The 18,042-nt window shown below is 33.5% G+C and overlaps 1 pseudogene; it reads right to left on the bottom strand.

Annotated features, from left to right (window-relative positions):
• Positions 1 to 11,723: 11,723 nt before the first annotated feature.
• On the bottom strand, positions 11,724 to 13,098 carry LOC134279802 (uncharacterized; annotated as a pseudogene).
• Positions 13,099 to 18,042: the final 4,944 nt, after the last annotated feature.

The following is an 18,042-nucleotide window of genomic DNA, read 5'->3' as shown; positions in this document are numbered from 1 at the left end:
TAAAATTTTTCGAATATCTCGAGATTGCCTTTCTCGATTCTAAAAAAAATTACATATTAAGCATTTGCAAATGAGTCTCATTTCGAATGAAAACAACTAAGAAAAATATTGAAAAACAAAAAAATTGAAAAATTGCATTTTTTAAATATGCTTCCGGCAGAAACCGGAAGTGCTGACGACTCACGAAAATGCGATTCTGCAAACCACAAAGTCATGATCTATCATCTTCAGTAAGTCTCCAGTTTATATCCTCAACCATTTTCGATAAAAGTGCGCGACAAAATCGCATTTTAAAATCAGGAAATTGTCCATAACTTGGCACCGGAAGCGAATTTTCCAAATTTTTCTTCGGATGTAACAACTTCATATAACGACACATATTTTGTGAAAGTTTCATGAAAAACCGCTGAATAGTTTTCGAGAAATCGCCTGCACAAAATTTTGTCAAAAAAAAAGAATAATAATAATAATAAGAATAATAATAAGAAGAAACAATAGAATCACTATAAGGTCTTCCGTGAAGACGGAAGACCTTAATAATAATAAGAAACAGAGTAAAAACAATATGTTCCCCAACTTCGTTTGGGGAACATAATAAGAAACAGAGTAAAAACAATATGTTCCCCAACTTCGTTTGGGAAACATAAATATGTGGAGATAACAATCAGTATTCGAGGTCAAAAGGCCATTAAGCATTACAAAATAGGAACGGTGCAAACATGGGCCTCCAAAATATCAGAGGTTGGATCAGAAGCCATGGAGGAGTGAGCATCCCCTGCAGACCTTTCACAACCGTCCTGTTCAGTGGCGTAGCATCGTTTTTGAAAGTGGGGGGGGCCTGGCAGAGAAAAATTTTTTTTTACTTACCTGAAAAAGTTGACAAGCAAAAAAAAAAAAAGTTGCCCAGACTCGAAAATCCTATTTCGTGGGGGGGGGGGGGGGGGGGGGGGTGGGGGGGGGGGGGGGGGGGGGGGGGGGGGGGGGGGGGGGGGGGGGGGGGGGGGGGGGGGGGGGGGGGGGGGGGGGTGGGGGGGGTGTAGGTAAACTTTTTATCATTGTCAACTACTATTAGTATCAATTCTTATACTAAATTTTTGGTACATTTCTAAAGGTGGAGGGGCCAAACAGGCTTTGAATTAACATTTCCTATAGTGTAAGTAAGGTTGGGAAAAAGGGGGGGGCCAGGCCCCCCCTGCCCCCCCCCCCCCGGATACTACGCCCCTGCTGTTCTCCTTGTCATATTCGGAAAATAACGGGAAAATTTATGGGCAACTCAGTGTATAAATAAGGCCTAACAATCAATATGAAAATAGTCAGCATTTGACTTAATGAAAAGTTCATGTTTTTCTTCACCCTATAACTATGGTCCTTCTGGACAATCATTGCAGGTGACGAAATTATAGTTAATGATCTTTAAGGACTGATCACTTACTTTAAAAGGCTCTTAATATAGGGAAAACTGACCCTTCAACTGGCGTCGGAATTTCATAAATATAATTTCTCTTACGCCAGACGATGGGCCAGATATGAAAAAGACGTTGACACTTTGTCAGAATGGATTAAATGTATCAGATCCATGTTAAAAACATATGTCAGATTTGAATATTTTTGATATCCCAAAGTCCCAAAATGAATTTAAACTACCACATATATATTTAAGTATAAATTGGATTACGGAACTTCATAAGAATTCTTACAAACAAGAGATGTTTGTAAAACACTTATGCCCCCTCCTCCAAATTGGAGTTTTTCTAAGTCCAAGGGGCATAAATTCGTCAAAAATAGCGCAATCGTACCCAAAACAAAACTTGACCTAGATTTTCATTGAATAATTCTTTATACTCAATTTCATTTCAGTACATGTATGTGCAACTTCTAAGAAAAAAATGGAAACTGCAAATAATTGGAATTTTTAAGTCCAAGGGGCATAACTCTGTAAAAAATAGCTCGATCGTTCCCAAAACAGAACTTGACCTAGATATTTTTCTGATAATTCTTGTGTACCAATTTTCAATCGGTATGTGAAATGGCTGTGAAGAAAATGATTGGAAACTAAGTGGACCAACAGACCTACCGACAGACATCAGCAAAGCAATATGCCCTCCCTTCTCCCAAGGGGGCATTACGAAGACACATTGGGGGTTTCAGTAAATGCTCAACCAAGTCTCTTTCTTTACTCCTCACTAAGATATAAAGAGTGGTGAAGGAGAAAATTCAAGAGTACTGTGCAATAATATATTCAAGAAGCAGTGTAAATCAGATGTGGATACTGAAAAATTCCAAGGAATTTTTGAAAATTAGAAATCACTAGATTTTACAAAATCAACAGATTGAAAGACTTTTCAACTTTATACAAAACCATAAACGTCCAGGCTTTTTGATATCATTGACAGCTACTTTTCTTTAAAATGAAACTAGTAAATTTACTTATCTGGTCATTGGTCATTTGCAAAATTATTTTTTATGTTCATATTGAGGAATAGCTGTGTGGAAAGTTGAAAAGTCAATTGATTAATACGCAAGATCATCTTCTACGTATTAACAATTTCTAAAAAGAAGTAATTTATTGACAAACAAGTTGATGAAACAAGAATATCAGCAGTGTTGTTTAAAGTCCCCATTTCGTAAGTTCTATGGTCGATACAATGACCTTGTAAGCAAATGTAATTTATCATTAAGTCAAATGCTGGCTGATTATTTTTCACAATAGTTCTTAGTTCATTATATTCATACTGAATTGAAGACGGATTTTACGTTATATCCAGATCATGACAAGAGGAAATGGAGATAACTAACAGTATCTAATATCAAAGTCCATAAAACAATACAAAATAGGAGCAGAGCAAACACGGACCTCCGAAACATCAGAGATGGGATCAGGTACCATGGAGGAGTGAGAACCCCCTGCTTATTGGTCACATCCGCCGTGTGCTCCTTGTCATGATCGGGAAATAACGGAAGAATCCGTCGTCAATTCAGTGTATAAATAATGGACTAACAATAAGTATAAAAAACGTCAGTCAGCATTTGACTCAATAATGAAATGTATTTGCTGACAAGATCATTGTATTGACCATAAAACTAACGAAATGATGACTTTAAACGAGATTGCTGATATTCTTGTTTCATCAAATTGCTTGTCAATAATTTACCTCGTTTTAGATATTATTCATACGTAGAGGAAGCTCTTGCGTATCGAATCAACTGAAATTTATACATTCCTTATGCAGGTGATGAAGGTATATTGCTGCATAAGTAAGGGAAGTTGACGATAAAAAAGTTAGTCATCACGTTTATCATATAGCTTGGTTGTCAGATAACCATTACGGTGTGTGTGACCGGTCAACAGGGAATGCTCACTCCTCTATGGCATCTGATCTCACTCCTGATGTTTTGAAGGTCTGTGTTTGCTCTGCTCCAATTTTGTATTGTTTTATGGGCTTCTGATCTTGAATACCGTTCATTATCTTCATATGTTTCATTGGTAAAATACCTTTGAAATTTTAGATATGAATATATATTAGGCGCTATAGGAGTAGATATGTGATAAATCATAAAAATATTTAAAAAAAAAAAAAAAAAAAAAAGCGCAATCTTGTGCGCTGAAAGTTCAGTCCAAGTAATTTTATCTTTCCTAGATTTAAAAAAAGAGACAAATAAGAAGACAAAAGTCAGAGTGAATTAACAAGTCCATGCATTGTGAAATCATCAGAAATGAAAACGAGGGCACACATGCACATTGCTGATTTCTGGTTTTAATAGTCTGGTTGCTTTTACTTTCTAGGTTTTCAGTGAAATTCTTTAAGATCTTTAAGTATTGAGATGATATACAGCTGTATGTTACTCAAATTAAAACAAACCAAAGTACATTTTAAAGTTAATCATTTTGTATTTTCAGTGTACTTTTCCTGACCTTAAATCCTCCTGTTGTTTGTCTACTTCTGAGTGTTACGGGGAGATTGACTGTCCCATTTTGCAGCAGGGAGTTTGCTTATAACGGAAGATGTACATGCAAAGAAGGGTCTAGTGATTATTTTGAAGATCAATATATTAATCAAAAATGATTACCACTAGCAGTTAACGAAAAATTTTCTTAGATTTTAAATATCTGTGGTGATAAGTAAATCAAATCCTCGAAAACCTAATAGTAGAGAAAAGGGTATTTTCATATGTATCTTCAGTGACTCTTTGATGCAGGGTGCTTGTTTGATGGTGACTGCAAATATCGGTGCAACTGGAATCAAATAAACAAGAATAAGTAACTTGTATTATAGTTTATTTTAAAAGTAGTATTATGATAGGGTTGGAAGTTATCTAGAAACGTGATACATGTAAACATGATGACTTTAACTTTACAATCGTCAACTTCTCTTACTTATGCAAGAATAAACCTTCAACACCTGCATATAAAAATTTATATCTCTCAATTGATTCGATACACAAAAGCATGCTTAATAGATGCACAATTTCTAAAAGGAGGTAAATTATTGACAAACAAGTTGATGAAACAATAATATCAGCAGTGTTGTTTAAAGTAGTCATTTCGTGAGTTCTATGGTCAATATAATGACCATGTTAGCAAATGCAATTTATCATTAAGTCAAATGCTGACTGATGTTTTTCATTCTATTTGTTAGTCCATTATTTATACACTGAATTGGCGACGGATTTTCCACATTTTCCCGATCATGACAAGAAGCACACAGCGGGTGTAACCGGTCGTCAAGGGATGCTCACTCCTCCATGGCACCTGATCCCATCACTGATGTTTCGGAAGTCTGTGATTGCTCTGCTCTTATTTTGTATTGTTTGACAGACCTCTGAACCTGAATACTGTTTGTTATCTCCATATATTTCATATGGATCCTTTAAAACCTTATAAACAAATTTCTAATTACTATTTTTCAAAGTTCTAAATACCTTCAGAACAAAATTTTAAACACAATTCAAAAGATTCTTAATACCCTATAAACATATTTTTGATCAGGACATGAATATGGGATGATCAACAAGCAAATTCACGAAGAAATTAACATCATTTATTAAATAAAATGTAAATAACGAGTAAATACAAAATGTGTGTATTGTAGAAATGAAAATAAAGATATAAAAAATTCTTTTTATTGTGATTATGTATTGGACTATGTTTTACAATTGAAACATATTGGTGTAGAGTTCTTTTTAGAAACAAAATCAAAAACTTAATTTCTGAAAACCATTAGTTTCAGAGAGTGGTGATGTTAATTCAGAAAACTACAGTGTGGTGATCCGGAAAGTCGAATCACGACGTCATGTGATTGCGTAAAATCAACAGTAAAAAGAGTGATACACATTACGTATATAATAAATGTTTATCATTATTTACAAGAGTCCATGTATTCTAGAAGAGGAATCAATAGTCATGCAGATGTCATTTACAGATCTTATTTTGTTACTGTCTGGAAAATGTCTAATTCATCCAAAAGAATTTTTTTAGCACCCAAAACAAATATCCAATTCATCCGAATATAAAATATCCAATTTATAAGATCGAACATCCAATATTAACATGTATTTTAATATATTGCTTATTTGTACCTGAGCCCACTTCTAAGGTTTTTGGAAGTCCATGTTTGCTCTGCTCCTATTTTGTATTGTTTGAGGAACTTTTTAGCTTGAGTACTGTACGTTATCTTAATATATTCTATCTAAAACGTCTGATCAAATAGATTATATGTCAAAAACAAATTTAACTTGTACAAATAAAAATATCTAATCCGGTTGAAAGTTGTTTAATTTGCCTTACAAATATTTAATTTGTCTGAAATAATGTAACATTATTTCAAATGAAGAATTTATTGAATTAAATTTTAGAATTGAAATTTTTTTATTAATGATAGGGCTCAAGTTCTAGAATTTAGACAGTCCTCTTTGTATTTGAATTTTATAAAATTGCAATACCACGACTGCAATATTTTCAGCTACAAAACAATTCAAAGACGAAAAAATAGCTTTAAAAATGTCTAAATTATATTTGTGGATCGGAGAACAAACCAACACCACATAGCATCAAACACACTTCATTCTATAATGCACAAATTGTTGGATGATAATAAATTTGTCACTAGAGAATGTCTTTCTGTTGCATATTTTCTACAAAAAAAAAAACAAATTGTTTGAATCTAATAATCGTTCAATTGCACACCTTCAAAAGCAGACTCTTTTTTGTATTCATATGGAGCAGAATTTTTCCAAAAACCCCTGCATGAGAAGAATAAAACGTTCTGTGGCCTTCAGCTCGACATTTCGAAATATAGACGACGTATTGTCAACTAATAATGGCTTTTTCGATTCATATCTCGACATGATATATTCAAGTGAACTTGAAAATAAAATATTTATAGGACTCTGAAACCTTTGTTTCATATTTGGATATTTGGCTAGAAATAGACATAATTGGTAACATTACAACCAGTTCTTTTGATAAACTTGAGGACCTTATTTTTTGCGATCGTAAACTTCCATTACTTAAGTAGCAGTATACTCTTATAGTGTGGGGTTTCTGTCTCACAGTTGTTTTGATACGCAGGAGCAAGCTATTTTTATGAACAATTTCGAAAACTAGACAAACTATTGACAAACAAATTGATGAGACAAGGATATAAGCAGTCTGGTTTGAAGTAATCATTTCTTCAGTTTATTGTAGATACATTGATCATGTCAGCAAAAACACCTTATCATTAAATCAAGTGCTGACTTAAGTTTTCCCTACTAATTGTCAAAGCATAGTTTACGAGGGTTGTCCCGTAAAATCGAGGACAAGTTGTCTAGTTTGAAAAATAATCATTACTGCGTTCTGAAATTTTCACCACTTTTTATTAGATAAATTATGAATATACATAGCAAATTTCAAATAGATATATGCATAGGTAAACAAATTGTGATATTTTATGTTATGTACTGTATCGCCCTACGGCGCACGGATGATAACGTCAAAGTGTCTAAAACAGCGTCACGTTTCATCCTTGCTAAACTTAAAGTTGGATAAGCCCCACTTAAATTTAGAAATTTTATTGATTTACATAATGTGAGTATCTATAACCAGTTAAGAAACCAATAAGGCACACTCATGCGATCTTCTGAATATTTATTAGCAAGTTACAGACAGTATTCTCACCATCATTCAACTAAAAGAGAATCTCACATCGACGGTCGACAATGACTGTGTCCTTTGCTATAACAAATGGCAGTCTGTCCATATGTTTTGTACTATCTGGGGACTCGATCAAGAAGACTTCACTAAGAAAACTTTCATTTCATTTATATACTAAAGATCTGGTGATATTTTTCATATTTTCTTTCTTCTGTATTCATTTAAAGTCTCTTAAGGCGTCATTACAACATCCTAATCTATCTGAACTGCTCTCTGGTGCGCCGTAACGTCATAAAAAGTCGCCATTTTTCGTGTATTGTGTTTATTACTTTCCCATTTCAAATGCTCGGGAAACTGCCAAAAATTAACCAAATGCCTTGAAATTTTTAAAAAGATGACAGAATTGATTAAGGAATGGAATTAGGATAATTTTCATCCTAATCTTATTTATTGAAAACTTTTCTTACGAATTAATTCTTATGTCTTCTCTAATATAACCTTGCTATTTTTACCGTGCGCCGTAGGACCGTACCTTGTGCACATTCAAGCAGAATAAAATCTTTATTTTTGAATATATATTATCAAAAACATTATGATTCACTTAAATATGATGAATAAACATTTACTGAAAATTTCAGCTTAGTGCGCCCATTACTTTTAGAGAAAAACGCTTTGTCCACGATTTTATGGGACAACCCTCGTAAACACTGAATTTTCCGTTCTTCCCGACAATGACAAGAAGCACACGGCGGGTGTGACCGGTCGACAGAAATTCTTACTCATCAATGGCACCTGATCCCACCTCTGATGATTTGGGGGTTCTGTGTTTGCTCTGCTTTCAATGTGTACTGTTTAATGGACTTTAATCTTAAATACTGTTTAATATCTCAATAGTTTTTTCTATAGTTAAGCATAGAATAAGATGATATTTATTTAAAGTCGCGTACATCAACAACTAAAAAAGCATAAGCTCCTAAAACCTATTTTCCGATTACATAAGTTACATATACATGATATAATAGAAGAAGGATATGACGATAACTAATAGTATTCTATATCAAAGTCCATAAAACAATACAAAATAGTAGCGAAGCAAACACGGACCTCCGAAACATCAGAGGTGGGATCAGGTGCCATGGAGGAGTGAGCATCTCCTGCCGACCGGTCACACCCGCCGTGTGCTCGTTTCATGATCAGGAAATAAAGGAAAAAATCCGTCGTCAATTCAGTGTATAAATAATGGACTAACAAGTGGTATGAAAAACGTCAGTCAGCATTTCTACATCTTCAAGAAAAAAAAATGAGTGAGTAAAAATTATATGACACTTAGGCAACTAAAATATCAATATACCTCTGTGATGCTTTACAATGACATATGACTTAGTATTTCATCACACTAAGATCAACAAATTGAAACTGAAATAAACCCTGTTTACTAGACAAGTATCAAAAAATAAGAATTAGCGACAAGCACAGCAATTACAACAATTTCCGTACCAACTATAATGTCTTCTACAGTGATGCATCCTATCTTAGACAGAAAAGTTATCACTGAAAAACGAAAACTTATATGTTCCAAGTTGGAGGAAATGTTTCTTTTTTACTATACACTTTCAGTACAACACATTTTTTTTATTTTTGTGCGAAACACGTGTGTACAGTACACGTATGGCAGTCGTGTTTGAATGACGACAAATTGTTTGGGAAAAAATTCTCGTAACCCGTGGAGGATTTTTGTTCAATTTGACCAGTGGTTCTCAGTGGCGTATATTCAATATAGGCAAAATGACTGTAGCCTATACATCATTTTCTCAGGGATAAAAATTTGGTTAAATAAAGGGACGAGGAGTTGATAATAAATCGTACCTTTTAACTTCATTTTGTTGCAAATGCCAAAAAAGCATTATAAACAATCCTTACTTTATACTTGTCAAATTATGTTTACAGTTTTCCTTTATATTCAAGAAAAAACTTCCATTTCTAGAATTTTTTAGCCAAAGTTCAAGTGTCTGTAACAAACTTTTTAAAACCATCGAAAGCAAGGGAAATCCGTAATAAGTGCAGGAAATGAAATTGTTAACTGAAAATATATTTCGTGTATAAGTAGTAAAATAAACGGACTTTGACCCAGCGAATGCACTGTCAACATTTTACTTATTCCAGTACAATATGCATTTAAATTCAAAATAAACATCATAAATCTGATGACATATTGCTTAGCGCTTCCCAGTACTTTTATTACTTTGATTTGTCATGCTTTTGAAGAGAATGAGTGGAACATTCATGTGTCCATCATTGAGGAGCTGATGTACGCAGACGTGGCGTTGGTGGCATACGAAGATAGTTGTACTTCTGGGGGAATCAGATTAGAGGCACCGCCAGGGAGGGAAATATTCCAGTCTAACAGCGAGGATGGATGCAGGGTGCGTTTCCATAGCAACAACTACTGGCCAAAATTGACTTTTTCAGTCGTCAATACCTATATCTATGTGTGTTGGAAGAATACTAAATCAGTCCTGAAAAAAAAAATTTTTCTAAGAATGTGACAATAGTTTTGCATACACGCTTTTGTAAATTGATTTAAAAAGTGCTTTTCGTTACTTCTTCACCTTCGTAAATGACTCCCAAAGGGCTTCTCATAAGACCTGATCACGTTCCAACCAAGATCATTTCCCAGAGAACTTTATAATATTGTTGTTCATTACTTATATTTACATTTGAGACGAATATTCCGAGGAAAACTGCATGTATTACATGAACGGTCTCCTCTGTTTTGACGCACAAGGACTGAGAAGTTGTTCGGTCTTGAAAGTTCACCTCCCACCAACATTTGAATACATGTATTTGCATTGACGTACATAAGTCCAGTTCAGGAAATGTATGTTGATAATGAAAGAACAATGATCGCTACTGTGAATAATCTTACTATTTTATAAGCTTTGCATATTTTTGAAAGCAAAAGCTGTGGTATCCCTGTTTTAGTTTAAATAACTTCAAAAGAATTTCAGGTTAAAAAGGTAAGTACGTTTTGGGGTTTATTAAAGTTTTCGGAACATTCTTCACACTGACAGAAGATCTATTTAGCATCTGTTGAATGAAAATCTTCTTGTTTTAATTATTTTATCTTTTTCATCGCTATAAGTATTTTACTAAGAAGTTCCGAAACAAGTTGCATCGTGAGAGAAATATGTAGATAATATATCATCTCGCTCTGTGATTTTGTCATGCTATGACCTATGACCCCTTATAAGTTCACACAGAATTGAACATATTTTCTCTTCAAAAGGTCCATCTGGGGAAAATATATATTAGCAAATGTACTTATCAAGAATTCATGTTTTCAAGGGGGGGGGGGGGAAGGACATTTTTAGATACTTTACTTGGTATATATATAAAACTCCTCAAATTTAAGGGGGTAAATCTTTATTATTTAATTTCACGTTTTCCTCCTCCAAATTAAAAAATCTCACCAAAAACAATACATGTACCCTAATAATCGTTTTCGTGTTCAATTAAATTCCATTTATTTATTGATTCATCAAACAAGTTAGCATACAACCACGTTAATTACAAAATGAAAAATACAGTGTGTTTTCAGATAACTAAAATGCGAGCTACAGTACATACATACATAAATGTAAGTGTACAAATCAGTGAAGTCAATTATGTTTACAACTTTAAGTTATAGAGTCATTTTGCAAACAGTATAAAATGAACAGGGATGAACACTTGTTTTCCTATTTTATTGATTTTGTAGACAGATTTCGTATATTCTCATTTCTGTACCTTTGTGAATTTTGTTGATTGATTCTTGTCTGAGAGATTGTTGGTATGAGTATACTTAGTACAGAGCAGCATGGAGGTTCCCTGTCACCTGTTGACAGATCTCCAAAATCTGCCATGTTATATATTATTCATATATAAGTATTTTACAAACAACAACTAACTGAAATAAAGTCTGTACATCAATATAATAATTCTGATAATTGTAGCTGTTTGTATTTTATGGAATGGGTCTTGTTTGAGAGATTGTTGGTATGAATATAGAGCAGCCTGGAGATTCCCTGTCAACTGTTGACAGATCCCCAGAATCTGCCACGATATATCTCTGAGATCTAAATGTATAATATGTTCCAGATCATAGTGAACTAAGGTCTGTAGATCATCTAGAGCTGTTAGTGCTCTCATTGTGTCTACATGTCTGTAACACAATATCTCTAGCATGTGTAACATTATCAAGGATGGGATAATTAAGACATGCTCACAATTCTGTAGACCAGACAGTTGTTCTGGTATCAATTCACTGATGTTATGGTTTTTATTGTAAAGTCTGATATCCCCTGCTACAGCCTGTCTCATCTTTGTAGACCAGGACTGTCCCCCTACAGCCTCAGTATACATCTCTGTATCTACATTTGACAAATACATCACTACATATGGCTGTTCTAACTTGGCCTTAATCATCTCTATAATAGATAAAGCTTCCATGTATCTAATTGTTTTGTAATAATACATGACTATGTACATCATGTCAATAATACAACCAAACTTGGCTGCTAATTTCAGCATGTTACAGGACATTTTGTCAGCTCTATATATATGTGTAGGTTTCCACGTGTAATATAAAGGCTGTGTTTTGTAAAACATCAGCTGTAATTTTCTGTACAATAAGAACTTGATACTGTGTCAGGATGAATGAACCTATCATCTGTTCTATTGTATGTAAATATCTCATACAGCGTTGTATGTTTTTAGTGACTATTACATTATGGGTATATAATTCATGATATAGGTTTACATCAATTTCAGCCTCAGAAATCAAAGTATGTTCATCTGTACAGATGGAGAGTCTGGGGTTATGAAGGACATTTATTATATAACACCTTATGGTGGGACTGTGTAACAGGAGTGTTAAACCCTTCTCATACAAACCATACAGTCTAATAAATAGTTGATGTGCTTCGCCATGGATTTTGCTCAGAATCATGTTGTTTTCTGGAATGAAAAAGTTAGGACAGAACCCCTCATACACCCATTTGAGGATGAGTTTAAAACAGACCCAGAAACCCCCCAGGAGATTTTGCGGATTCCAGTGTTGTAATGTATTCCGTTGAATCACCCAGAAAACTGCTGTCTTCATGTGATAGGAACACAGTAATTTATCATCATCACTTACTTCACTGTTCATTACATCTGTTAAGAACAATTTAAGTAAGCCGTAAGTTAAGAATTGAAAGTGGTTCATTGCATACATAAGTTTTTGTTCAGCCAGAGAAAAAGAAATTCTCCATTCATGGTCTTCATGTCTGCCTAGTTTATGTCCAATTGCTACAAAGTGACATTCATTTTTCACTATATCATTAACAACATGAGGCTGGGGCCATGAGGGACATCTGTCTATCCATGAGGAGGCAGATGGAGGCCAAAAGTCACAAACAAAACAGTGGGCATTATAAATCCTAATGACTGACAAATTGTTAGACTGGAACAGGGTCCATGTGGAGTAGTTCCATATGGTGATACAAAACAAACAATTTGTCTGTATTGAGAACTAGATATATAGTGCCTGTTATTCATTCTAACACAAGCTTCCTGGACTCTTCTGTATACACTAGGTGACAGTAAATACAACAAAGTGAATCCTGGTGGACTATCAGAACAGTCACAGAGGATCAGTGTTTGTCTGTGTGTGTTATAATACTGAGACTGAGATAATTCCCAGATCACACAGTGGTCAATTAGCACATCATATAGTCTACGTCTGATCCTTCCAGTCTGAATCCTTCTCTTTGACTTCCGCTCAGCACCACATTGGTCACATCATTTGTTTTCACTTGATTGTCCACCACATCCCTGATGTCCATCACATCTCTCCTCATGGCCACCAGTTGTGAGGTCCCCACTGTACGACATAGTCCCACAAACACTGACTCTGATATGTGTTGTATGGCTGTTCTCCTGCCAATGATTTAAGGAAAATTCATATTATTGAATTATATCTATGTCACTTTCAAGTTTAATGTATATTTTTAGTAATATGCCTATTCAATGATAATCATCATAGACTATTTAATTCATATTTAATTTTAAATCGTTTATTGTAAATTCTCTATTTAAAAAGAAAATGTTTATGTGTATCTAATGACTTACTTGCATTTTATTTTGAATTTTTGAAATAATTTGTTAATGGAGGAAACTTAATTTAAGAATGTTTATTGCCATAATGCAATAATGCATATATGCAATAATACAGTTATCAACAAAATATACTGCATGATTCAGACAGTGAACATAGCAGTTAGTTTAATATCGTTGTCATTAAAAACTTATATTTGTGACGTTCTTATTGAGTCCATGTTTAGGTTTTTTTTATTTTACAAGGAAATGTTTACAAATTTAAGGAAGTGCTGAAAAGATTCTGATGCTATAATAATTACCGAGAAATCCACTACCACTTTATCTAAACATGCACTAACATTATCTTTATGATCTATCATAGACTAGGAACAATCCTGAAATTTCGAGGTTTCCCCCTTTTTTTCAAAGTGGGCACTAGATAATTATGAAGCTCTGTTAACTGAAAGTTGATTAAATTGTACAATCATTAAAAAAAATACAGAGGCAGAGATCTTGGGTCTCCCTATGGCCACTGGCCAACAAGAAAAGTTTATGAATAATTGTTTTATTTCATGTTTTCACATATGATATGATAATGATATACATATATAAGGCCTTGCATTGTTACTGCATATTAAATGGAAAATTTCACTACTGGAATCACCATGTCACATGTGTTTTATGAAAACGGACATGTATAATACATTCATTGATTTACATAATGATATATTTTATAAAATCCTGTTATTTAAGGAGGATTTTAAACATCATACATCCACACATGTTCGATACAAATCCGGGAAGCTCGGCATATATACCATGTAGATTGGCTTAGGAAATCACACAACAAGAACAGTATGCATTTGCTTCTAAAACACGTAGTCATCTTTTGGCTGTTTGTAACAGGTGAGTTTAATTTCGGTTTTACAGAAGCGTATATTAGTGCCACGCAATATTTATTTTAAGTTGGTAATTCCAACTTTAATCTTGGCTTTTCCAACTTTAAGGTTGGTAATTCCAACTTTAATCTTTGAAATTCCAACTTTAAAGTTGGTAATTCCAACTTTAATCTTGGTAATTCCAACATTAATCTTGGCTTTTGCATCTTTTTTCGGCTTTATGCATTATATTGTCTGAGATACTTTAGCTTAATCGTGTTACCGTTTTATACATGTAATTAAAATGGAAAGATACAATTTTATTATGAAATGATGATTTTAGAAGGAATCATTTTATTGTGCATGACCGTAGGAGCCGGAGGGGATGCATGGGGGCGTGCCGATCCCCCCCCCCAAACCACCAATAATACAATAAGTTGCAAACATACAGTATTGGTAGTTGGTTGTTGATAGTGCCCAAAACTGAAAATATTATGTTCCATATACAGAATTAATACGGTCTCTTTTTTTTAAAGCTTAATAAATGTCCGATTTCTTAAATATGTTAGGTTGAAATCCTGTCATGTACGGAGTTGACTGAAAGTCTCTTTATACGAGGGTTATGTATTTTTTTCCTGCAACAGCTGCGACACTAATTCCCGTACTATCAACCAAAGAAAGCATTTTATTATCTAATATAACTTAAGGAGGATCTCTACACCTATAAAGTATAACTGATTTTTGTTGCATGCATTTGTTTCTAATGATAGGCTCCATATCTAATAAAATAAGGTTCCAAAGTATTTCAATTTATTTTTTAGAAATATCTAATTTATATTTTATTTATTTTGTTACCCCCCCCCCCCTTATCTATATTTTTAAAAGCCCAGTGCTTTAAATTTCTCTTCAAAGTTTAATGTTATAAAATATTGAAATAATAACCAACAAAAGTTAAAAATAAAATCAACAGAAATTTATTTAAATTTACAAAAATAGACAAAAGAAAAACTAAAACAGCATTTTCTTGAGAATAGCTGGTTGGATCTTCTCCAATATCTGAAAAGATATATAATATCAAAGGGTAAAAACAATAGGAAAAAAAAAAGAAATTGAACAAAATTGAAAAACTGTCAAAAATTTCAATCCACAAAAATTCAGGTGTGAGAGATCCGCTTCAAGAGTGGGCTCAAATACCTTTGTACTGTTTTTTTTATAAACTTCAAATAAACTCTACTATAACTTGCACAAGTATTGAAAAAAAATGTCAAGCAAGGACATTGAAAGAAGTTCGTATTGTACATTTATTGTTTTTCAAATGAGTTTAAGCGAAAACAATCACGTTTCCAGTCAATGACAAAGACATGTATTTCGTGAATTCATGGTATTGAGAAAGGTAGATTTACTTACCGTTTTTATCCAACTTGCATGTGTTATCCAGTGCTAGATATAACAAAACATGTAAACATGGTAAATGGCCAAAAGCGGGTAAAAGAAATTCCTATAACCAAATTCACACCTCGTCTAAAACCTGCACGTTTCCCATACAAACAGCTGATAATCAATGTTGATCAAACGTTTGGGTCATGCAAAATTCCACTTACTGTCCAAACGTTTCGGTGATTTCATAAAGAGTTTAAATTTCACCGGATATAACCATTCATTCGGGTGTATACAAATCGTAAACAGAATATCCTCTAGTCGATGGGAAGATAATACATATGTCTTATCTTATCAAATTTGTATTTTGGGGGATATCTTTTACTGGAAAGCATATATGTTTATTGAAGAAAAAAGAAATTTCTGAGTGTATGGCGTTTTGACACGTAATGATGAATTAGCATATGGACAAGACATGTTTTATATCATTTTTTCTCACCTAAAGATCTTATTCTAATAAGTTTGAAAATGTATTATTTAAAAATTAAATAAGTAGAAATTGAATAAATTGACAAACAATTCATTTTTAAAGAAAGTGTACGTATTGGGCAATACACTGTATTAATTGAGGTGATACAATGTACATTCCATCCACAATATTGCATGTTGTGTTATACTTAGTGATTTATCGGTGTTAAGTGAATTTGAATCAGATCATTTGGGACCAAAATGGCTTTTCAACGAAAGTACGCCATGTTGTGACGTTGTAGAGATCCCCCTTAAGAAATTGATATTAACATAAAATAGGATCCTACAGAAGCCATTACATACATTTCTTTTTAATTAATAAAAATTTGTCACTGAATTCGTAATTATATAAGAGGACCAAGAGAAATATACGGTTTCTAATCTAAAGTTGGAGGTAATATGGAAGGTCATAGCAGGTCAGGGTAAAAATAAACTGACACAGATAAAAAGTGCTCACAAATCTTTATTTCAATGTACTTGTATATATTAACTTTATTAAGAATAATACAAGTTTTATACCATAACTCCCTATGGGCCCGTCCACCTTTCTTGAAGAGCCTCTCTTATTCACCCCCCCCCCTCCCTCATCTAAGTTGCGAAAATTTATTGATAACCAGTCTATTTTAGTGTATTACATTTAAATTAATAAAGTTAGGAATGGTTTAAAATAAAAGGGAAAAACTAAAAGGGGTTCTCAAATTAAAGTGTGGAAAGCCACGATTAAAATTGGAAAAGTCATGATTAAAGTTGGAATTACCAAGATTTATGTTGGAATTACCAACTTTAAAGTTGGAATTACCAAGATTTATGTTGGAATTACCAACTTTAAAGTTGGAATTACCAACTTTGAAGTTGGAATTTCCAACTTTAAAGTTGGAATTACCAAGATTAAAGTTAGAATTTCCAAGATTAATGTTGGAATTACCAAGATTAAAGTTGGAAAAGCCAAGATTAAAGTTGGAATTACCAACTTAAAAATTGGAAAAGCCAAGATTAAAGTTGGAATTTCCAACTTTAAAGTTGGAATTACATGTACCAAGATGAATATTGGAATTACCAACTTTAAAGTTGGAAAAGCTAAGATTAAAGCTGGAATTAACAACTTTAAAAAATATTGCGTGGCACTAATACGCTTCCGTACGTTTTGGATCACCACAGCGTTTTTAAAAACAATAAAGTGATATCTTTCAATCTCTAATAGATAGATGATACGAGTATTTCAGTACCAATTTTTCATCGTTTTTCATTTATCCCTTAGGTAGATATTTATTTCATTTCCTATTGCGAAATGCTGTAATTTATTTATTGAAGAAAAGTGATATCTTTTCACAGCGAGAAAGGATATAAAAATGATATTTTGTCAGAGTAAGTGATTACATGAAGTTCGGCAAAACTCTTGATTTTTCTTCCCTTCAACAAGAGTGTTGTAAATGTACTCCCTGAACTGTAAGAAGTTAGAAAGAGAGTAAATAAACCATCCTGACAGAAAATAAAATGTTCTCAAATACGGTGTCGAAATCCTTGATTACAATGATTTCTTAATATCTTTAAAGCTATGACATCGACTCTCAAATGCTCAAGTGTGATGTCACTGCCTGTTTGGAAAATCAAAGAAAGATGTGTTTTTGGTGTTGCATTTTTGTTGTTTCATAAATTGCAACTTCTCGGGCCTTTTCAGTTAGCAAAAAAAAAAAACCAACCTTGAATGAACTACATAGACACCATGACACCCCCCCCCCCCTTTCATAAACTTTGAAATAAATGTTGGAAGACGGTGGATTGTGGAGTTTAACTTTATTGAATGTAAAGATATTACTTTAAATGTACTACAGAAGGGACTTTTAACCCCCTCTGTCCTATACATAATTAAAGAGGGAGATGAAAAACATTTAAAAATCTGGTGATGTTAACGTTAATGCAATTCGAGGTTGTTTTACCGACCTCTGACGGAAAGACCCGAGATGATGCGATTGTACGTTTTATATGTAAATCGATGCAATATCACACATT

This window comes from Saccostrea cucullata, unplaced genomic scaffold (assembly GCF_032062105.1).
Source record: "Saccostrea cucullata isolate Sc308-1 unplaced genomic scaffold, CSIRO_AGI_Scuc_v1 ctg5637, whole genome shotgun sequence".
Lineage (NCBI taxonomy): Eukaryota > Metazoa > Mollusca > Bivalvia > Ostreida > Ostreidae > Saccostrea > Saccostrea cuccullata.
Note: the sequence above shows the minus strand (reverse complement) of the source record. Positions and strands in the feature narration are given on the sequence as shown.